Source organism: Pogoniulus pusillus, unplaced genomic scaffold (assembly GCF_015220805.1).
Source record: "Pogoniulus pusillus isolate bPogPus1 unplaced genomic scaffold, bPogPus1.pri scaffold_114_arrow_ctg1, whole genome shotgun sequence".
Lineage (NCBI taxonomy): Eukaryota > Metazoa > Chordata > Aves > Piciformes > Lybiidae > Pogoniulus > Pogoniulus pusillus.
The window spans coordinates 29,506-53,353 of record NW_026974553.1 but is presented as its reverse complement, the minus strand read 5'-3'; the positions used below and the strand labels follow the sequence as shown (position 1 = coordinate 53,353).

General features: G+C 49.9%; 2 long non-coding RNA genes across 5 annotated transcripts; both read right to left on the bottom strand.

The window, feature by feature from the left end:
• Positions 1-3,451: 3,451 nt before the first annotated feature.
• Positions 3,452-7,828, bottom strand: LOC135173886 (uncharacterized). 2 transcript variants are annotated; one of them, XR_010301501.1, is made up of 3 exons: positions 7,261-7,828; positions 4,432-4,729; positions 3,452-3,726 (listed from the first exon to the last, which is right to left on the bottom strand). It is a non-coding gene; the product is annotated as an uncharacterized LOC135173886 (long non-coding RNA). The 2 variants fall into 2 exon arrangements; XR_010301502.1 differs by having other exon boundaries at positions 4,432-4,511.
• Positions 7,829-8,913: 1,085 nt separating this feature from the next.
• LOC135173885 (uncharacterized) lies at positions 8,914-22,606 on the bottom strand. Of its 3 annotated transcripts, XR_010301500.1 has the most exons (8): positions 22,516-22,606; positions 20,264-20,386; positions 18,747-18,838; positions 17,212-17,322; positions 15,761-15,873; positions 14,742-14,871; positions 11,340-11,465; positions 8,914-10,810 (listed from the first exon to the last, which is right to left on the bottom strand). It is a non-coding gene; the product is annotated as an uncharacterized LOC135173885 (long non-coding RNA). The 3 variants fall into 3 exon arrangements; XR_010301498.1 differs by having other exon boundaries at positions 8,914-11,465; XR_010301499.1 differs by having other exon boundaries at positions 8,914-11,465; positions 17,212-17,278.
• Positions 22,607-23,848: the final 1,242 nt, after the last annotated feature.

Here is a 23,848-nt window from a genome sequence, read left to right as displayed (position 1 = left end):
GCGGGGTAACCCCCAAACCATCACACTTGGGAGGGTGGTGGAACCCTGGAGCAGACTGCCCAGAGAAGCTGCAGTGGAGTTGGATTCAGTGATCTCTGGCAATCCCTTCCAACCCCTACTATCCTATGATCCTAGAGCAGATTGCTCAAAGCTCCAATCAACCTCAATGGGAATGCTTCCAGGGATGGGGCATCCACCATCTCTCTGAGCAACCTGCCCCAGGGTCTCACCACTCTCAGTGTAAAGTTTTTTACTTCTATCTGGTGTAAATCTCCCTCTTTTAGTTCAAACCATCACCCCTTGTCCTGTCACAACAGGCTCTGTTCAAAACTCTGTCCCCAGCTTTAAGTAACTACCGCCCTTCAAGGACTGAAAGGCTACCAGAAGGTCTCCCTGGAGCCTTCTCTTCTCCAGGCTGAACAACCCCAGCTATCTCAGCCTGGCCTCACAGCAGAAGGCTCCAAGTTCTACCACAGAATGCATCAGGCTGTGAAGGGACCCTCAAAGGTCATGAGACCCCTGCAAAGCATGATCACAGCACAGCACTGAGGGGGTGTACTCTCCAAGCATCTGAAGATGACCAAGAGAAAGAGAATGAACCATTTCTTGGTAATATAGGATGAAAACTATTCCATCTTTAAGGAAGTCATTAGCTCAAACTCTCATTGGTGATACCAAGCAGCTGTGGTGGTGAGACACAGGAAAAGGCTGCTGAAGGAGGCGCTAAGCTTAGCAATGTTCAATGGCAGCTTGGATGGGACCTTCAGCAGCCTGATCTACTAAGAGGTGTCCCTGCCTATGGCCAGGGTGGGGGAGGGTGGTGGAATTAGATGATCTGTAAGGTTCCTTCCAACCCAAATCATTCTGGTTTGTAAAAGCCAAGTTAGATGAGGCCTTGAGCAGCCTGGTCTAGGAGGCATCCCCGCCCACAGTACGGGCGTTGGAACTAGATAGCCTTTAAGGCTCCTTCCAACCCAAACCATTCTGTTCAATGAAAGCCAGGTTGGGTGGGGCCTTGAGCAGCCTGGTCTAGTAGGAAGTTGTACAGAGTTAACCCTCCAGGGAGAGTGACCTTGAACCTGACCCTAGGTGGTCTTGACCCCTCCCCAGGGCAGGGGTCTGAACACCACCAGGTGATTCATGGTTAGCTCACTCCCCCTTCCTGTCTTAAGGTTCATAAAAGCAGGGAGACTTCCTGTTCTCTCTCTCACTCTGTGCTCCCTGCCTCCCTGCTTCCCAGCATCACCATCCTGTTCCTGGTTCTCTTTGTTTTACCATGTGGCCATCACCCATGAGGCGGACAAACCCAATACCACCAAACCCTGTTGTATTTACACACTTTGTATTTGTTTTTCTGTTCCCTATACCTTTGTAACTTCCCTACCTCAGATGCCTTTTTAATTTACTGTTAAACTTTTCTTCTTTTTAACTTCCAAATCAGAGTGAGATTATTTGTCTGGGTGTGCTTACTTTTTCTTCTCTACATCTAATTTCTTTCTTTTGGGAAAGAAGGGAGAAGAGGGAAGGGCATTCTGTAAGTTGTTATTTGGTTCTATCAAATATATTTAAGTCTCTGGGAATTTAAATTAGAACCAAGACATCTCAACGTGGGGCTAGATAGAAAATAATTATTTTAGACAAGATTTGGAAGTTAAAAATGGACATTCTGAGAGTTTTAATCATTCAAGCATTTGGATGGCTATTTTGGTCACGGACTTGTAAACTCATAACATATCACTGTATAGGGTTAACATTCCAGGGGGAGTAACCCTGAACCTGACCCTAGGTGGACTTGACCCCTCCCCAGGGGTGGGTCTGAACACTACCAGGTGATGGTTAGCCCACTCCCCCTTCCTGCCTAAAGACCCATAAAAGCAGGGGGACTTGCTGGTTCACTCTCTCTGCACTTCCTGCTCCCTGCATACCAGCATCACCATTCTGTTCCTGGTTTGTCTTTGTTTTACCACATCCATGAGGCAGCCAAAGCCATCACCATCACAATCAGGTTGTATTTATACGTTTTGTATTTGCTTTCCCTTCCCTATACCCTTTGTAACTTCCCTATCTCAGACATCTTCTTGAGTTATTGTTAAACTTTTCTTTTTTAACTTCCAAATGGAGTGAGATTCATTTATTTGGGTGTGTTTACCTTTTCTCTCTCCACATCTAATTCCTTTCTTTTAGGAAAGAAAAGGGGAAGAAGGAAGGGCACTTTATAAAATTGTTATTGGTTCTATTAAATTTATCTGAGTCTCTGGAAATTGGAACTAGAACCGAGACAATCATGTTTTCTGGATAATGATTGATATGGTTTGGGAATATTCTAAGACTTTGCCTATGCAGGTGCATGCATATTTTCTGAATTCTGTTGGAAATCTAACCATATTTGGGAATACTTCTGAAACATGAAACAACTCTGAGAATGTGTGCTGGGACATAGAAGGACTCCACCACCTCCCTGGGCAGCCTGTGCCAATCCCTGACCGCTCTTGTGGCAAACAAATTCTTCCTAATCTCCAGCCTGACCCTCCTCTGGCACCATTTCAGGCCATTTCCTCTCCTTCTGTCTCAGGGTAATAGAGAGAAGAGCCCAACCCTCACCTCACTCCAGAGTGAGGAGCTCTTGAAAACTGTCATTTTCTCACCTTTTTGTCACTATTGGCAGTTTCATTTTGGAGGGGTTTTTGTTTGTTGGCTTGGAGTATTTTTAGGGTTGGAAGGGACCTCTGGTCCAATCCTGCTGCTAAAGCAGGGCACCCACAGCAGCTTGCCCAGCATTGGCCAGCTGGGGCTGGAATCCCTCCAGACAAGGAGATTCCTCAGCCTCTCCGGGCAGCCTGCTCCAGGGCTCCAGCACCCTCACAAAGAAGTCTCTTCTCACATTCAGCTGCAACCTCCTGGGGTCAGGTTAGAGCTCACTGCCCCATCTTCTGTGACTGAGCACCACACACAAGAGTCCGGCCCCATCCTCCTGGCCCCTACCCTTTCGCTCCTCCTGAGCATTCATCAGCTCCCCTCTCAGGCTGCTCTTCTCCAGGCTCAGCAGCCCCAGGGCTCTCAGCCTTTCCTCCTCACACAGCTGCTCCAGGCCCCTCAGCACCTCTGGCACCTCCACTGGACTCTCTCCAGTAGTTTCCTGTCTCTCTTCAACTGGTGAGCCCACAACTGGACTCAGCACCCCAGGGCTGGCCTCGCTAAGACCGAGCACAGGGGCAGGAGAACCTCCCGCAACCTGCTGCTCACACTCAGCACGCGCCCCAGCATCCTGCTGGCCTTCTCAGCCACAAGTGCACACTGCTGGCTCCTGCTGAGCTTGGTGGCCTCTGCCTTTGCTCAGCTGCAGGGCTTCATTTGCAGCAGACCTCTTCAAAGGCAGCTCAGAACAACCCTCTGGGGCAGAGCTCCAAACCATGGCAAACTGGCACAGACAGACTGCAGAGATGCTTGCAAGTCCGACAGCCTCAGCGTGCTTCCATTCTCCAGTGCTGCCATGCAGCAAACCTGTGTCCTACGCACTTAGGAGCTCCACACGAGGAAGGACAAACTTCACCTCGTGCCATCTGGAAAAGGCCAAGCTGCACTCACCCTGCTAGCTGCCACGCTCCACACTGCAGCAAGGGGACGAGTGGCAGGGGCAGACCGTGAGGACTGGCCACGCTCACTTCGCTTTCCGTGCACATCCAGCTTCAGACATGTCCCCCTAGAAGCTGAAGAGTCTTCACCAGACTAAAAACAAGAGAAAAACAGCATTGAAAGAAAGCAAAGAGACGGGGGTGGATTACTGCCTCAGTTTCTGACCGCTGGGGGCTTTGGCCCCCACGTTTATGGAGCTCAAACTGAAGTTTGGGGAGCAGAGCAGAAATGTTCATTTAAGCCTCTTGATCTGCTCACAGCGTGGGAAAAAAAAGTAGCCTTTCTCTGGTAAGGAAGTCAAAAAGGAAGGGACTGACGCTGGAAAAGGAGAGACTCAGAATGGACATTAGGAAGAAGTTCTTCACAGAGAGGCTGGGGAGACACTGGCACACCTTGCCCAGGGAGGTCGTGGATGCCCTCTCTCTGGAGGCTGGAGCCAGGCTGGGCTTGATCCCTTCTCCCAGCTAACAAATGACAGGATGAGAGGAAATGACCTCAGGTTGCACCAGGGAAGGTTTAGATTGGACAGGAGGAACAGTCTCCTCCCCAGAAGAGTTCTCAGGCCCTGCAACAGGCTGCCCAGCACAGTACTGGAGTCCCCATCCGTGGGGGGAGCAAAAAGTCCTACAGCTGTGCTGCTCAGGGACATGGTTTAGGGGTGACCTGGCAGTGCTGGCTTAAGGGCTGCACTGGATGATTTGGAAGCTCTTCTCCAACAGGAACAACTCCATGCTTCTACTCATCTGAATATGTGCAACTGACTGCCAGAAGGAGCACAAACTCTACAGAAAGCTTTACCTGACTGAGCCTCTTTTGCCCCCTGCGTCTCGTGGAGATGTTCCTCAAGATCTGCTCCTCCTGGATGAGCTTGTGCTTGTCTGAAAAGGAAAGAGAAAAAAAAGGAAAAAAGGAGGAAAAAAAAAGAGGAAAAAAGAGAAAAGGAAAAAAAAAGGAAACAAGGAAAAAAAAAGCAAAGAAAGAGAAAAGGAAAGAAAGGAGAAAAGAAAGGGGAAAAAAGAAAAGGGAAAAAATTAGAAAAAAGGATTTAAAAAAGGAGAAAAGGATAAAGGGAGGAAAAAAGGAAAAAGAAGGAAAACTTATTTTAAAAGGAAAAAGAAGGAAAAAAAAGGGAAAAGAAGGGGAAAGAAGAAAAAAAAAGGAAAAAGGAGGAGTTTGAGCAGTGTCGTTACTCACAGCGGCGACTTACGCCGCTTGCGTAGCTGCCCTTAGTCACAGCAGCCACACGTACACCATTTGCATAGCTTCCCAGAGACCCCCCAGACACCTCTATATGACGCCAGAACCCTTTAGATGCACCCAGATCCCACTTTGATAGCCCCAGACTCACCTCACATGTACACAGACCCCCTTCACAGGCTTACAGACCCTTTTTGGAGAGCCCATAACCCCTCCAGATGCTCTCAGACTCCCTATACAAGGACCCAGATCCTCTCTACCACCCTCAGAGGCCCTCTGCACACCCCCAGACTGCCTTGACACCCTGCACGGGGCATGGCTGCAGGTCCCAGGCCCTCAGAGGACACTGAAATACAGAGCAAGGCCTCCCTAAATCCTGAGGCACCCCAAACACAACACCCCACAGCTCCACAGACGAGCCCAGATACTGTGAGGGCTCCACAGAGAACACCAAACCTCACAGAGCACCCCCAACTCCTCTGGGATCCTCCAGACACCCCCGGGAGCCCCAAGGGGAAGAGTGAGAGGCCTCACGCCCCCCTCAGATACCCACAAACCCCATTTTGATGCCCCCAGACCTCTTCAGATGCCCCCAAAAGACCTTTCGATAGCCCTCAGACCCCCTTGCTGCTCCCAAAACCCCTTTAGATGCCCTCAGATCACCTGTACATGCCGGCAGGGCAATGGCTGGTGGGTCCAGGCACGCCTGGACACTGAAAACCAGAGGGGCAGACCCCCAAATCCTCAGCTCCCCAAGCCCTGAGACTCCACAGCAGAGCCCATGTACTGTGGGGGGACCCCACAGAGACCCCTAAAGAGGTCACCGGGAACCACTCAGATCCCACCCAAATCCTGTGACACCCCACAGAGGCCACTCATCTTCACTGAGACACTGCCCAGATCCTTTGGGAACCTCCAGGAGTCCACAGGGGAAAATCCAGAGGCATACAGATGCCTCTATATGCCCCACAGCCCTTTGGATGCCTCTCACCCTGCCTTTCATATCCCCAGGCCCTTTGGATGCTGCCAGACCCAATTTAGGGGCCCGCACACCCCCTTAAGAGGGGCAGCAACACTGAGCAGCTTCGGGGTTACTGCCTGCCCCCGTGCCTGGTGTGGTGAATAGTCCCAAAGGATGTAAAATGGGCTTAAGCATGTCCTGTCTTATTTACCTGCCTGTCTGCATTGCAGCTAGAGGCGGGAAAACAGGACAAAGAAACCCAGGGAACCCTGTCTGGTTTAGTCTGGTTGTCTGAGAGGGGTTCCACGGGGACCATGCCCCTGTCGCATGCAAGGCCTATGCGCCCTCCATTTTTGGAAGACAACAGCCTGTGGGTTCTTCCATTTTTGGGTCTACTTGGGTGGTTGCCAGAGGTGATTGGGTGATTGTGTGGCCAATGAGACCATTAGCCTCAGCCATTACCCTATCAATGGGGCTGAACAGGTGAATAAGGAGCTTGCATGCTCGTTCATTCCTCGCTCACCTGCCGCTCGCCCACCCCTCACCTCAGCCACCTCAGCCACCTCAGCTAGCAGATGATTCCATTTTGCAGCCCACGTGGAATTTGCCACAGGACTTTTGTTGAATATTTTCCTGCTTATGTTTTGGGCCACGGCCATCAGGACTAGTGAGTATTCTTCATTCTTTGTTCAAGTTACTGAAGGATTTTAATCAACCTCACAAGTGGTGAATGAAGCTGCCAGAGTCTCTATTAAAGACATTTTCTGAAACCTTTCAAAATTCCATTGTACAGAGACATTCTGTAAAATAGTTCTGCTAACCGCATCCAAGAACTTGTGTGGAGAGTTGTAAATAAGTTTGGAGGAATTATTTTGTGTATATTAATAAATTATTTAATAACTTTTAAATCAGCCTCATTGCATTTTCCCCCAAACTCAGATTTGGGGACTCTCAAGGGTCATCTTGTCCAACTACCTGCAGTCAGCAGGGACACCTCCACTAGAGCAAGCTGCCCAGGGCACCATGTGTGCTTAGCAGCACCCTTCTGGTGTCTGTTTGCTGGGGGGGGAGAGCTGTGCTTTCCTGAGCATCCCTCTGCAACCCGTGCCCTGCTGTGAGATGTATCCAATTATTTGAATGAGCTTCTTGGGACAGGACATGCTGAGTCATAGAATCATAGAATCAACCAGGTTGGAAGAGACCTCCAAGATCATCCAGTCCAACCTATCCCCCAGCCCTATCCAGTCAACTAGACCATGGCACTAAGTGCCTCATCCAGTCTTTTCTTGAAGTCCTCCAGGGACGGTGACTCCACCACCTCCCTGGGCAGCCGGGTCCTCTCTCTTCACCAGTGCTACCTGCAGTCTCTTCCACCTGAAACCCACCTCAGAAGACAGTGAAAACCTGCCTTAGCCTGAAAGTGCTGCAAGGTAGAGGAGAAATCTCTTTGTACTGCAGCCAGGGCCTACCTGCCTCTTCAGCATCAGGTGGCAATCCAGGGGCTGGTGACTGGCAGGGCAGGGATGTGTCCAGAGCAGAGGTGATGCATTTGTCATTGATGAGGGAGATCTCAACCACCGCTCCTGGATTTCACCTGCTACTGATGTGCCCCTTGGCCACGTTAGCTGAAGAGATGAAGTCTTAATTAGAGAAAGGATTGTGCTTTTAGGTAAGGAGAGGTGGGTATAGAGGGGAGTGTTTCCTTACCTCCTCACCTTCTTTGTGCCCTCTGAGCACCTAAGCTGTCTTTGGGCTGACCTGCACATGGGATGGAGGGTGCAAAACGCTCCTGAAGGCTGTTGTGGGGCCTGAGAGGCAGGCAAAGCTGCAGTGCAGGTGGCATACGTCTTGGGCTGCACATCCAGCAGGAGGGATGCTGAGGAAACACCTTTCTCCTGTTTGCTTCTCTCCCCCTCCTCCAAGCAGGGAATGCAGCCCCTATCGCCCATCTTCCCCTCCATTCCTGGTGTGTAGGAGTATTCTTTTTTAACTGGCAGGCTGAACATTTTAAACAAACACTGCTTAAAATCTGTACTTCATGGGCAAAGCTTCAGAAGAGGAGATCCATCATCTCCTGTTGCTGAGGGTGGCTCTCCAGCAGCCCCCACTGCTGTTTCCACTCACCTGGCACAAAGGATCAGCCTTGGACAAGGCAGCCACTGAGCCACCAGAACATTCCCAGCTCTGAATGAAGAGGAACTGGATTGTAGTCTCTTGCAGTCAGGAGCAACACTGACCTCTTGGCCAGCATCTGCCCCCAGGAGGGAGCCCTGTCCACCAGCTACTTTGGCTGGGAGTAGCTAGCTGAGTCCCAGGGTCTGACTCAGAGCTGGACTATTTCAGCCTGGAGTGCAGGGTTGGGAATCTACAGCCTTTCATCAGCCCCTCTGAGTGTTCAATGCTGGCTCCTGCTCGGGGTGCAGCAGCAGCTTTGTGGCACCTTCCACCTTTTCCTAACAGCCACTTCTGGTGTTTGGGCCAGGTCCTTTGGTGCAGCTTGCAGCTCCCATCTCTCCCCCTGCTTGGCACTTTCAGCTGCAGCTGCTCCTTACTCTTCCTGCAGCCCCAGAATTCTTGCAGGAATGCTTGGGCTTGAGATTTCTGTGTCCAGAAAGACGCCCTGACCTTGGTCCTGGGGGGTCTGACCCAGGGAAAAGGAAGGTGGTGAGTGAAGAGGTGCTGATGTCCATTTTTCAGGGTCACTGCAGGGACAAGAATCTGAGAAGGAGCCTATATGGGCTTGGAGTTAAAACTTCGGGGAGACAGGCCACAAGCAAGGAGTTTGAGCCTGCAGAGACTAAACTCCCAAGGCTGGGAGGCCAGACAGGACCCAAACTTGAGCTTAACAACACTGCTGGACAGGGGCAGACCCTCAGGGCACCAGGAGAAGACCCTGCCTCTTGCTGTCCTTCTCTTGTCTGTACCCCTGCATGCTCCTCAGAGCTGCATGTGGGAGGAACCCAAGCTTAGTGGTTAATGGGAGTGAAGAACATTGTGCTTCAATTTACTAAGTTGCTGCTCTTTCCCATTTCCAGGACCATCTTTGTGTGAGAAGGTGTGATGGTTTGGGTGTTCCCCACCCCCCCACACTTTAGAAATCACCCAGACTGGACTCAGCCGGCTCTGGGAATATAAATGAAGCTATTTATTTACAGCTAGCACAATACACAAGCAGATATTTACAGTATATACAATTATATACAGAAATATACAAGGTAAAAGGTGATACAGAAGCACAACTCCCCTCTCAGAAACCTGAGTCCCCAGGAGGGACTCTCAACCACCGCCACACCTTCTCCCTGCCCCTCTCAACCTTACCCCAGTCCTAAAGAAGAACAGAGGTTCAGCCAAGAGGTTATGAAGCAAAGGTGGGTTAGTCCAAATGGAAGGTGAGGTTAGGGAGATGCAGCTCAGTCAGAAGCCCAAGGCAGAGAGTGTTATCTAATGTTTTCGTTTCTTCTTCAGCAAGACTCTGAGGGGCGTAGACAACACCATTGTTTCCCTTTCACAGCCTATGATGTAGTTCTTCTCACCAAGACATTCTAGCTTGCTTCAAACTAGCACAGAAGGTTTTTGATTTACTAGATGTGGAGAATCTCTATCGGTCGCATCTGCCCTATGGCCTCAGCACCCTGGGAGGAGGCACAGAGAGAGAGAGCAGTCTGCAGAATCACAGACTGCATCGGGTTGGAAGGAACCCTCCAAGTTCATCTTGTCCAACACCCCTGCAGAGAGCAGCTGGGAGCAAGGGTGGGTGATGTTGGGGAGCACGTGCATGTTAAGTGTGCACTCACACAGGTGTGGTGGGGACACATGTCATTAAGGAAATGCGAGTGTAAGGGGCAGGATGTGGAGGCTGTGAGTGGCAGAACCGCCACAGCCTCATTAAACTCTCATGTCCAAATTCAATGTCAGATGTGCATTTCAGGTCTGTGTTTTCAGGCCCATTATGCAGCAGTCAGGAAGAAGTAGGTGGGTGGGGGTGCTGAGGGAACGCAGCAGACAAAACAAGCCCCAATGCCTGCTGAGTGACAAAAAGCCCAGCGGGCTGAGGAGGAGCTGGTGACAGAAGTGTATGCAAGGCAGTGATGGGCTGGCGGTTTTGCTCTGGAGGGTGAGCAGCCTTTGCTCTTTGCTGGAGCATAGCACAGCAGTTTGCCCTTTCATGACTCATTTTCTAGTCAGGGAAACTGAGACATGGGGAAAGAACGTGAACAATTCACCTAGCAAATCCCTTCTGGGGATAAGGCATAAGGCATAGCACAGGGCTGCCAGACCTGCTGCTAAGTACAAACTGCAAGGTGTGCAGCACTGCTGCGCAGCTGTCCTGCTGTTGAAGGTCATCTCAGTCCAAGAGTCCCCTCTTTGTAGGCTCTGAAGCACAGCAAGCCACCCCTCCCTTCCTCCAGAGAGGGATGCAGCCTGCCCACCCCTCTGTAGTAGGGACAGCAATGCTGAGAGGCAGCTGGGCAAGCTGAAACTTCATTTTCAAGTTTAATGAGCATTATTTCCCACTCCTGCTGGCAAGCACTTTCCAAACACCCAAGACACACAAAGGAAAATCCACTGGTTTCAATTTACATATACACAAGTTATATTTCATAATTCTACCTAGGAGTTGGTTTTATTTTCTAGAAGCCTTTACATATCATAGAGGAGATGGGGGGGGGCATTTCCAAGTCTCTTTTACACCCCAATACCACTCTTGTATACCTAGATTAAAAAGGAGAGCTTTTGATCTGTTGGAACACCACAAGCTAACACTTACAGGGTTTAATGTTTTTAATGCCTGCCAAGGATTCTCAAGCATTGCAAACATCTGAGGCTGCAAGCAGCCTTTTCAGGAGGCTGCCCCATGCCTCACTCACCTGCTCCTCTGCTGCATCATCATTCCCCTGCCATGTGAAAGACAGCAGAGTTTCTGTGTCCAGGCAGATGAGACTCCCAATTCCTTTCACACCTCCTACAGAGACATTCTACAAAGCCAGCATCTGTTCTTAGAGGGATTGCAGAATGCAGCTGGATAGCAGAGAGAATCAGTCAGGGCTGAAAGGGACCACAAAAATCATCCAGTTCCAACCCCCTGCCATGGGCAGGGACACCCTACCCTAGAGCAGGCTGGCCAGAGCCTCATCCAGCCTGGCCTTAAACACCTCCAGGGATGGGGCCTCAACCATCTCCCTGGGCAACCCATTACAGGCTCTCGCCACTCTCATGCTCAACAACTTCCTCCACACGTCCAGTCTGAATCTCCCCACCTCCAGCTTTGCTCCATTCCCCCTAGTCCTGGCACTATCTGATAGCCTATGAAGTTCCTCCCCAGTTTTTTTGTAGGCCACAGGGGGCTTCAGATACTGGAAGGCCACAAGAAGGCCACCTTGGAGCCTCCTCTTCTCCAGCTTGCACAGCCCCAACTCTTTCAGTCTGTCCTCATAGCAGACCTGCTCCCACCCTCTGATCATCCTCGTGGCCCTCAGCACAAACCATCCAGTACTGCTCTCTCTGCTTTAACTAGCACCAAGTTTTCAGGAATGCTGCAGATACTTACACACATTGCCCTAAGATGTGTATCAGATCCCTTTACCCTCACAGGCATCCAGGGTAACTCCCAACTTTTCCAGATGTTGAGTCTCAGGCTCAGGCAGCCACAGCTTCCTTCTGCTACAACAGATCACTGGAACGGAAACAAAATCCAGTTACCTGTCCTCTGAGAGTGTGCTGCAAGTGAGAAGCAACAGCTCTGCAGTTGGAAAGTAGAAAGGAAGGCAGATTAAATACATCTCAGAAGTAAAACGATGTTAAAAACCACACAAACACACACCAAAAGCCTTTTACAGGGAGCACAGCCTCGACCTTTAACCCAGCACATGCTAAACTCCCCTGGCACTGTCAGGTTTTTTGTCTCCACTGCCATCATTTCATAATCAAGAACTAAAGGCTTCACTGCACAAACACCAACTACACTCTGGCAGAGTCTGCTCACACAGTCCTTGAGAACAAAGGGGTCCAGGATGGTTGGACCTACTTTAAACAGGAACTCTTGAAGGCACAGGAGCTGGCAGTGCCCATGTGCCCAAAGATGAGCCGGCAGGGAAAGCAACCAGCCTGGATGAGCAAACAGCTCCTGAAGGAACTGGGGGGAAAAAAGAGGGTGTATCACCTCTGGAAGGAGGCGAAGGCTTCTCCTGACGTGTTTAAGGAGGTAGCCAGATTATGCAGGAGAAAAATTAGAGAGCCTAAGGCCCAGCTAGAACTTAGGCTGCCACCTCTGTGAAGGACAATAAAAGCACTGTTATAAATGTATCAGTGCTAAAAGGAAGGGCAAGAAGAGCCTCCACTGCTTACTGCACCAGGAGGGGAACACTGTAGCTGATGACGAAGAAAAGGCTGAGGTCCTGAATACCTTCTTCACCTCAGTTTTCAACAGTAAGGAGGGAGGAGGAGGCAAGTGGCCTCTTGAACTGGGGGATGGGGTCAGGGAGCAGTGTGTTCCCCTGGAAATTCATGAGGAATTAGTCCAGGACCTGCTGAGCCACCTGGACACCCACAAGTCCATGGGACCAGATGGGATCCATCCTAGGGTGCTGAGAGAGCTGGCAGCTGAGCTGGCCAAGCTGCTCTCCATCATTTTCCAGCAGTCCTGGCTCACCAGAGAGGTCTCAGGAGACTGGAAACTGCCAACGTGGTCCCCATCCACAAGAAGGGTCGGATGGAGGAACCTGGGAACTACAGACCCATCAGCCTGACCTCAGTGCCAGGGAAACTGATGGAGCAGGTTAGCTTGGCGGTGATAAGAGCACACCTGAGGGATGGCAAAGGGCTCAGGTCCAGCCAGCATGGGTTTAGGAAGGGCAGATCCTGCCTCTCCAACCTGATCTCCTTCTATGATCAGGTGACCTGCTTGGTGGATGCGGGGAGGCCTGTGGATGTGCGCTATCTGGACTTCAGCAAGGCCTTTGACACTGTCCCCCACAGCAAACTGCTGGCTAAGCTGTCAGCCCATGGCTTCGATGGCAACACTCTGTGCTGGGTGAGGAACTGGCTAGAGGGCCGGACCCAGAGAGTGGTGGTGAATGGTGCCACATCCAGCTGGCAGCTGTCACTAGTGGTGTCCCTCAGGGATCAGTGCTGGGCCCCATCCTCTTTAACATCTTCATAGATGATCTGGATGAGGGCATGGAGTCAGTCATCAGCAAGTGTGCAGATGACACCAAGCTGGGTGCAGATGTGACTGAGTTGGAAGGCAGAAGGGCTCTGCAGTGGGACCTTGACCGCCTGCACAGATGGGCAGAGTCCAATGGGATGGGGTTCAATAGCTCCAAGTGCAGGGTGCTGCACTTTGGCCACAACAACCCCATGCAGAGATACAGGCTGGGGTCGGAGTGGCTGAGAGCAGCCAAACAGAGAGGGATCTGGGGGTGCTGATTGATACCCGCCTGAACATGAGCCAGCAGTGTGCCCAGGTGGCCAAGAGAGCCAGTGGCATCCTGGCCTGCATCAGGAATGGTGTGGCCAGCAGGAGCAGGGAGGTCATTCTGCCCCTGTACTCTGCACTGGTTAGACCACACCTTGAGTACTGTTCAGTTCTGGGCCCCCCAGTTTAGGAGGGACATTGAGATGCTTGAGCGTGTCCAGAGAAGGGCAACGAGGCTGGTGAGAGGCCTTGAGCACAGCCCTACGAGGAGAGGCTGAGGGAGCTGGGATTGGTTAGCCTGGAGAAGAGGAGGCTCAGGGGTGACCTTATTGCTGTCTACAACTACCTGAGGGGTGGTTGTAGCCAGGAGGAGGTTGCTCTCTTCTCTCAGGTGGCCAGCACCAGAAGGAGAGGACACAGCCTCAAGGTGCACCAGGGGAAATTTAGGCTTGAGGTGAGGAGAAAGTTCTTCCCTGAGAGAGTCATTGGACACTGGAATGGGCTGCCCGGGGAGGTGGTGGAGTCGCCGTCCCTGGAGCTGTGCAAGGCAGGACTGGACGTGGCACTTGGTGCCATGGTCTAGCCTTGAGCTCTGTGGTAAAGGGTTGGACTTGATGATCTATGAGGTCTCTTCCAACCTTGGTGATACTGTGATACAACTATTTCTCTTCCAAAGGACAGCCCTGACCAGAAAGTGGCACATCCAGATGAAGATCTTGACTGACAAGAGCATCACCTCACTGAATAAGCAATATACTCTATCATTACAGCAGCCTTGGCCTCATAGATGACTCTCTTGCTTCGTTGCAGAAGTCCATCACCAGCCTGTGCCTGCAATGTCAAATGGAACCATGTCAAAACTGCTGACACTTTGCAGTTATGATCCCAACAGTTCATTCTTCAGCTCCCAGCTCCTCCAGTAAGGCTAAGCATTCCAACAGGCTCATGCCAAACTCTCCCACAGTTGTTTGAGACCATCACAGCAAACTAACAGCAAGTTGCTGCTCTACTCTCAGACCACAGAGGCTGCCTAGGGAGTCGCCCTCCCTGCAGCTGTTCAAGAAAAGCCTGGATGAGGCACTCAGTGCCATGGTCTAGTGGACTGGAGAGGGCTGGGGGCTAGGTTGGGCTGGATGAGCTTGGAGCTCTCTTCCAACCTGGCTGATTCCATGATTCTAAGTGTACAAATACCCCAGCTGTGTGCTTTGAACCTTGTCAATAAGCTTTCTGCAGAGACTGAATGATAAGAAACAGGTTGGTTGTAGTTATTAACAATCTTTGCCTGGATATCAACATTAATATTGATTATTAATTTTGCATCACTCATTCCACGATTCTTGGAGTTCCCACAGTGAGAACAGCAAAGGATGGCACACCCCAAGCACTCCTCACCACGTATTCACTGCCAGCACCCAACACGGGAAGACAGCCAGGACAGGAAGATAAATCACACGGCGTAACAATCAGAGCCACCGCAGCTAAGGGGGGAAAAACCAAACACCAACCAATATATCTCAAGCCACAACAAAGACTTACTTCAGCAGCACCATCCAAGATATTGTTCATGAACTTAACCATGTCCTCTGTCTTCTCAAGGTGTCTGTCTGGCAGCAAACACTGCTGGTTGGAGGCATTCAAGGCGACGGTAGCACGGATGGTCAGCTCGCTGGCAATGGAAAGCAGATGGGTTACAGGTTTGAAGAGCCACAGTGTAAAACACTGCAAAGCAAAGAATTCCTACAGCATGTCAGAGGGTGCTCAGTAAGCTTCTCCCTGTGTGTGTTCCCTTAAAGGCAAGAGGGGAAGGGGGAAGAGAATGGTACAAAACAGCTTCTCAGCAGTACTTTGTCCCCTCACATCCGTGCAGGCAACGCGATGGAAGCTTATTGCATTTCACACCCCCACAGGTAGCTCATGACTTCCCCAGCAGCAAGAGATCACAGACAGGAACCTTGCACATGAAACGTACTACTAAGGTAACACAGGAAGTCTTTCAGCATGCAAAGGCAAAAGCACAACCCAAAACATTCCACATGGCCACAGTCCATCTGAAGAACGTAAAACTGTTGGAACCAGTTCAGAGCAGGACCACGAGGATGAGCCAAGGGCTGGAGCACTTCTAAGAGGATAGGCTGAGGGAGCTGGGGCTGCTCAGCCTGAAGGGGACAAGACTCCAGGGAGACTTTAAAGCTACCTCCCAGTACCTGAAGGGAACCTGCAGGAAGGCTGCAGAGGGACTTTTTCCATAAGGGTGTCTAAAGACAGGGCAAGGGGAATGGTTTGAAGCTGAGGGAGAGCAGGGTTGCTTACAGTGGATCTGAGGAAGAAGTTCTTCAGCATGAGAGTACTTTGGCTTGCAGAGACAGAAACACTGTAATGCCTGTTCATGAATTTACAGCCAAGGTCACAAGCGTGCTTCTGTCAGCAATTACTGCTTCTACGCCCACCAATCACACAGTAGTGTGTCCTTTGTGAACAAACAGCATCTGAGGCCAGCTGCACCAAGTATTCAGCGACAAAACAAAGCAAATCAACAAAACAAATCTCCTACTTACCCAGCCAAAAAAGCAAACACTTCTCTGCCAGATAAACAGGCAGAAACATCTCAACAGACAGACAGAAGAGCTTGCACCGGAGAAGCAGGTGAAGAAGCTCTCCTTTTTGGCACCTATAAAGCACCAGATCAATCACATCACTCTAACTTCAAATGAGAGACAGCTGCTTTTAGATTCACTGCATTCAGGTGTTCATCTAGAGACAGCCCACAGAAATCCAGAACTTGTGCTCCCTGAGTCCCCGTGAAGCTCCTACAATCTTCCAGAGCACAAGCACAGGATTTTGTGCATGCTTTGATCACCCAGAGAAAACTTACAGAGCTGACATCTTCAACTCTGGTTCTTCCCTTCCTTCACTCCAAAGGCCAGAGAAGAAGTAGTCAACGGCAAATGCCAAGCAACTTAACTCCCGAATGATGCATTTGAAGACAATGACCATTAAGGGCAAATGTCAAGCATCTTGTTAAACTGCTCCAATGTGCCTTGTCTGTACTGAGTGCAGCCAGCATCCTTCATGCACTTCATGCTGCTTCTCTGAGGGAGCTCAGTTGTATGCCTCTCTTAAAAAAAGCATCAAGAATGAAATGGGACTCTCCTGAAATCAGAAGCACAGGCAATGCATAACCATTCTTTACAGCCCCAGTTACAAACTGACATAACTTTGAATGTGCCTAATGCCCTGCAGAGTTAACTAAGGAAAACCTAAGTTAAGGCTGTAATAGAGAAGTTAATGTAACAGAGGCCAAATTTAATAGAGGCATGAAATTGAACAAGGCCAAGGGCAGGGTTCTGCACTTTGGTCACAACAACCCTGAGCAGCACTGCAGGCTGGGGACAGAGGGGCTGAGAGCAGCCAGGCAGAGAGGGCCCTGGGGGTGCTGGGAGAGAGGAGCTGAAGATGAGGCAGCAGTGCCCAGGTGGGCAGCAGAGCCAACGGCATCCTGGGCTGGCTCAGGAGCAGTGTGGGCAGCAGGACAAGGGAGGTTCTTCTGCCCTTGCGCTCAGCACTGCTCAGGCCACACCTTGAATACTGTGTCCAGTTGTGGGCTCCTCAATTCAGGAGAAATGTTGAGGTGCTGGAAGGTGTCCAGAGAAGGGCAGCAAGGCTGGGGAGGGGCCTGGAACACAAACCCTATGAGGAGAGGCTGAGGGAGCTGGGGGTGTGCAGCCTGCAGCAGAGGAGGCTCAGGGCAGAGCTCACTGCTGTCTGCAGCTGCCTGCAGGGAGGCTGTAGCCAGCTGGGGTTGGGCTCTGCTGCCAGGCAGCCAGCACCAGAACAAGGGGACACAGTCTCAAGTTGTGCCAAGAGAGGTATAGGCTGGTTGTTAGGCATTTAGTGCCAGGGTCCAGTTGATTGGTTAGGGCTGGGTGCTAGGTTGGACTGGATGATCTTGGAGGTCTCTTCCAGCCTGGCTGATTCCATGATATGGCCAATATCCACTTTTACTTACCATCAGAAACAAAGGAAGCTCCATCTTTGAAGATCACAACAGCAGGCAACTCAGGCAAGGTCACATACTGAAAGAGGTGTTTTCAGTTAGCCCAGGGAAGATGAAAAGACTCTGAAAGACACCAGCAACATTCAAATGTGGAAATGTCACTCATTCAAGTACAGTTTTCCTGGTTATTTTCTGTTATTCTTATTGTGACCTTCCAGTAGCTGAAGGGGGGCCTGCAAAAAAGCTGGGCAGAGACTTTTTAGGCTACCAGGTAGGGACAGGACTAGGGGCAATGGAGCAAAGCTGGAAGTGGGGAAGATTCAGGCTGGACGTGAGGAAGAAGTTGCTCAGCAGGAGAGTGGTGAGAGCCTGGAATGGGTTGCCCAGGGAGGTGGTTGAGGCCTCATCCCTGGAGATGTTTAAGGCCAGGCTGGATGAGGCTCTGGACAGCCTGCTCTAGGGCAGGGTGTCTCTGCCCATCACAGAGGGGTTGCAACTAGATGATCCCTGTGGTCCCTTCCAACCCTGACTGATTCTAGGATTCTAGAGGTGATTAGTGGGAAGCTCCAGCTGGCATGAAAACCAGCTTTACTTGTAACAGTTTAATACAATATACCTACTGAAAAATAACTCAGCTTCCTTTTTTAAACTTGATCTTTTTTCAACTCATCTTTGCAATACCAATTGTACACCTTTAAAACCAGAGAGGACACTAATGAAAAGAAGCTTCATGTCTAGCCTGTATTTGTCATATCCAAAGGCCCATGGAGACTTGTACATGGAGGAGCTCTTCAGCCTCTGTAGAATTCCCAGTCTGACAAAGAAGACTGGAAGATTCCTGGCAAGCCACTGTGCCCAATCACCTATCTGCTTTTCCAGGGCTCATTCTGCATTTCTAGTTGACAAAGCCAAGTATTTCTAAGAAGCTCCCACAGATACAGTAAACATGCCAACTGCTATTTCTGGTCAGAGACATCACTGTTGTTTGCAAGCTCCACTCAGTAATGACTGTGCAGAAGAACATTCAGGGCTTACACGTACTACCCACTGCAGCAGGTAAATGCTAACTGCTTCTAATCAACAATGCAGACATGAGAAGCTACTGGGCTCTACCAGACTCCAAAGAAAGAACTGACTTGACAAGGTTAAAAAGAGGTAGCTATGATAACAGCTATAACTTACCTACTTTATCCAAAACGTGGCAAATTTGAACACAAACATTGCAACACATTCTGTTCCATACTTGTCTCATTCAAAGGCTATCCAAATACCCTTTTCTAACACTCAGTACTTATCTGCACAGAAAATAGGCTGCTCTTTTGGTTAGACTTAGTACAGCCATCTTCAAGTGGTAGACAGTAAATAGTATATGTAACCCTAAAGGACAAGAAATTCAAACTACAGAAATACATCTGTAACCATCACAGAGAAAAAAATCAGCATTACATTTATATGAACCAGATCTATGGCAGAAGAGAAGAGAGAGGAAACAAATCTGAAGAACTACTCAGAATCTTCAGTCTTAGAGCATATGCATGTCTCCTTACCTCCAGTAGAAAGGAGAGCTGTGCTTAAAACTACTGCTGTGAACCAGTCTGCCTTTCTCTTTCAGTACTTTAGTGATGTTCTTATCTGCATCCTAAAAAGACAGAACAAACATTTTTTTCCTCAAAACACAAATTCCATTATTTTAGTAAAGAAGTGCAGGAATCATCTCCAATACTCAAATCAAGACAACCTCTATCATAAACCAGTATTTACACATCAAACAATCCAAAAAACTACTATACAATGGATGCACTTACTGCAGAGGCACTCTAACACTTCACTAATAAAGCTACTTGCTCTCAAACCTTGGCATTCATCAACAGTCCTTCCTTGCCCCCAGCTCACACACAGCTGTGTACCAAACACAGACTTTCTGTAGCACTAACACAAGACACAATTTATTATTAAATGAGAACTTAAAACTTTGATTGAGTCTTCTGATTCTGTGGCAGCAAGTCACATGGTGCTTCTTAGCCTCACGTTTAGGTCTCACTACAGCACCTTCCTCTGCTGTGAATACAGCTTCTGAAGTGGAAGCCTATTTGACAGTACCTCACTAACTGACCAGCACTGAGATTCTAAACTGGAAGGGAATGGTAAATCAAATTGCTGAACGTTCAATCAAAAGCTGAATGTTAAATCAAAGGCCATCTATTGAACGAGTGTCAACGTGACATTGAGGGATAAAAAGAAAACCACAAATGACTGTTGGAAGAATTCAGCATTAGAATATTTTCCAAGAGTCTTAAGTTCAGATTCCTACGAGCAAAAGCTAAACACGTAGCCTCCAGTGCTCTCTTATTTGCCTTAGCAATGACAGCTCTTTGAGTTGAAATGCAACACAAGATTTTAAAGCCTTATTCAAGCAAATTGTGTTTACAGGAACATGCTCTGCTGTCAAACTGCAGCAGCAGGAAACCAACCAAACAACTATTTGTTGTCTTTGCACACAGCGCTAAACAGGAACTCCTTTCTGCCCGTGTCTGCAGTAGTCTGGAGTTGCTGTTGGTTTCTTTTACAGGGATTCTCCTGCCTCTATTGGCAAGTATATTCACACTGCAACACATCCCACAAGTAGGGAAAATGAGTGGATTTCTCTCCTCTGACAAGTCGTGTTACACTACCTGGCTGGCACAAGCTTGATGACCACATCTGGAAAAGCAGAAGTCATCCAGAGGTGAAGAGAGGCCTCTGCATACTTGCCTGGAGGCTTCATGCATTACATTTCCATAAGGAACAAGCAAAGGGAAACTCATTCTGCAGTAGATACAGAATGGAGATGCTGCTCTTCCCTTTCACTACCAGATACACAGTACTAATCCCATTTCAAAGCCTCTCTTTTTCAGATACTGTAATAAACCAACTGAAACCCTGCTGCAAAGGTTAAAATACATTAGGCTTCTTCCAGAGCTCAAAGACACCTTGAAGACCAAGCTATTAGGGGAAAGAAGACTTATGCCATTGAAAATGTTGCCCTGAATAAAAGCAGGGTTTTACTTTCTCCAGGACCACTAACCTTCACATACTGTCCAGCCAAGTCAGCCACCTCTGCTGTGAAGCAGCCAGATGCATCGATGGCACAAACAGCCACAGCACCCTTCTGAATTCTATTCAAGTCCATGCAGACTCTGTCATCATCCTACAAAAGATCAAGTGACAGGGTAAAGAAATACAAAATATTGGTTAAAATATCCCCCCACGGAAGAAGAAATGAAACATTCAATACAAAAAGTGATGGCTGGACAAGAATGGCAGAACACTCAGCCTTTGGCAAACCCAAACACGCCCAGGAAAAGATGGATTCTACAGGACTGTCATTTTAGGCATCAGAGCAAAGATCATTTCTCCAGAATCTCTCACCTGACAGAAGGGCTATGTGCCTCTGGGCATGTATATATGCACGGACAAGTAAACACACGTTTTACCTGCACACATGCACACACAGAGCCAACGGCTTGAAGATGCTACTGCATAGTAAAGAAACTGACCACCACTGTGTCATCTTCTTGGACCAGCCAAGACTTCTGTCTGTTTAGCACAGAAGCATGCAGAGTCTTTTTCAGAAAGCAAATGGTTGTAATCAGTCTACTACTCCTGGAACTCCACATAATAAACCCCATTGTCTTAGTGTTTTAATGATCCAAAGCCTTTCAGTCTGCATTGCTCAATCTTTGTTGGGCAATGCTACTGGTCAAGAACCACACGTGAACAACATCACAGCTTATTTTCCTGGCTAGCCTTCAGTTTCTTATTTCCTCTAGCACAAGCACAGAATGAGTTAGAGTCGGAACACACCACAAGGATCATCTAGTTCCAACCCCCCTGCCATGGGCAGGGACACCTCACACTAGATCAGGCTACCTAAAGCCTCATCCAGCCTGGCCTCAAACACCTCTTGGGACAGGGCTTCGACCACCTCCCTCAGCAATCCAGCCCACAGACTCATCACCCTTATGGGGAAGAACTCCTTCCTAACAAAAAAGCTGGGCAGGGACTTGCTCTACCAGGCCAGTTACATTTCCCAACAACTAAACTGCCTTGTGCAAATATGCAACAAAGCAACAGAGGAGCCAAGGGGAAATACCTCCCACAATTCTTTCTCTATTAGCAGTCTGTTCCTTTCCTATTCCATCTCCTACAACAAGAGGACCTGACTCAAAAGCAGCTCTGTCAATTACTTGCAAGATTGAGCTACAGGAGAATGTCTGAGGTGCAAGTAGTGTGGTAAGGCTTTAGACTTCTTCAACACTTTACCAGCCACCATGGATTTCTTTATCAACCAGTAGCACACAGTCCAGTCTAGGTTTCTTTCTTCACAGCTCTAAGAAGCTGAGGCATCTTTTCACATTGCATTCATCTCAACAAGGGAAACACCACCATAATGGATGCACCCTCCAGGAAAATGCATACAAAAGAGACAGAAAGGGATGGGATATTGCACACAAATATCAAGAGGCCTATCACAAATACCAACAGCTTCTGAGAATGACGACAGAGCTCCTGGTCTAAGGATTGCCGATTGCAGGGCGCTGGCAGCTCTACTGCAAGTTCTTTTGAGGGCATCTTTGGATAATGGCTGAAGACAGGAAACTATCCAAAAAGAACAACGAGTCTAAACTCATGCATTCAATTCATCCGTCAAAAACTGAAGCAATTCGATCCATGAAAAATTATCCCTCTTAACCTTCACCAGAACAGAGGAAAAGAACAGTAACAACAGAAAAAAGGAGTGCAACAAAACCCTTTCCCATCAAGGTAAAAAGTCTCAGTACAAAAGCAGGCAAAGCAATTTTTTGCTCTCTAAAAGCCCAATGAGCAATGAAAGGGAAACACTGAAGAGGGGCAGTGTGCTGTGTAAAACCACTGTTACCATCCGAACCTGTCACTTAGCAAAGCTTGTTCTGACTATCAGTGCAACAGAGCATTTCTTCCCTAAGCTATAAATTACAGCTTTGGGGGAAAAAAACAACAAAACACCACACCTAGAGTCACTAACACTCAGAGACAGTGGTGGGCTCACTTCACATATCACAATAATCCAATCCAGGGACACCTAAGATCCCCAGCGCAGCACACAGAGGGCAGGAGAGGATGCAAGAGTTCATTAGAACACAGTGCTGCACTGTGCTCCTTATTCCTACCTTTCCAGCAGCAAAGAAGAAGATTGTTTACTATCAGTCACCCTGACAGCCAGTCCCCAGGAGCTGGAAAGTCAAGTCATGCACGATGGAACACAATTAAGGTGACAGATATGCAATTCATACTCACAGCACCAAAAGAGGGAGCCTGGTTAGGGCTCCGCGTGTCACGGCAGCTCACAGGCAGGCAGCTTCCGCGCGGCCGCCATCTTGACTGTGGCGCCCGGGACGGCCAGAGCTGTGCGTCCCGGCAGCCAATAGGAAGCCTGCTTGTGCGCGCGTGTCCGCCATATTGAGTGCGTCAAGGCCAGCCAATGGGGAGGCCGCTTTGGCACGGCTGCCATCTTGAGTGTGGCTCCCCGCGGTCGACATCTTGAGTGTGTCTGCCGCGGCCGCTCTCTCTGCGCAAAACGGCACCTAGGCGCGGCGGACACGCGTACGCAATTTGCGTACGCCCCCAGGCGCGGCGGAGACGCCTACGCAATTTGCGTACGCCCCCAGGCGCGGCGGAGACGCCTACGCAATTTGCGTACGTCCCTCGGCGCGGCGGAGACGCCTACGCAATTTACGTACGCCCCCAGGCGCTGCGGAGACGCCTACGCAATTTGCGTACGCCCCTAGGCGCGGCGGAGACGCGTGCGTCCGCCATTTGCGTACCGCACCCCCCGCCTAGTCGCGGCGCAGACTGGCTCCGAAAGACCCTGCCTGCCTGCCGCTCTGTGCTCGCCGCCATTCCATTGCAGCCGGCTCAGCGTCACTGCCGCTCCCTGCGGCTCCACCCGCGATGCTCCGCCCCGCTCCCACTGCCGCATGCGTCCGACCACGGAGCCCTAGCGGCCCGCCCCCCCGAGCGCCGGCCCGCCCCCCCTGCCTGCCGCTTTTAACTCCTCACTCCAATACTTACAAATCCAAACCAGTTCTCAGCTCTCCCTCCCACCCCTCACCTTCCCCTCCTCTCCTCCCCTCCCCTCAGCTTTCAGCCACTTCAATCGTGCACGGCCTTTAGAGACGAGGCAGGAGAACGGGGACCGCCGCGGCTCAGGAACTGCAGTGTGGACAAGGAAACACACGGTGGCAGCACTCAGCACCGGCGCCACACCGCAGCCGCTACACAGCTGCAGTACCCACGACCAAACACAGGAGGGCAGCACACACAACCGAGAGCGCCTCTGCGCCCGGCCGGGGGCAGCGCCTTCAGCCCAGCGCCGCTCTGCCTATTGCCTTTGCCAACAGCACACCGCACGCAAGGCACAGCCCACGCTCTGCCACTCCTACACACTCAGTTTATAGGGACAGCTCTCAACTCCAGCTGGGGCTACTCAGCACTTCCTTGATCTACTCTGGAGGGATTTACAGACAGCAGAGGAGACACAGGGGGAGCTGCTGACACCAGAATTAAGGCCGTTCTGCAGGAGCTAGAGGAAAAACACAGCTCTTCTGCCAGATGAGGGCCACAAAGATGA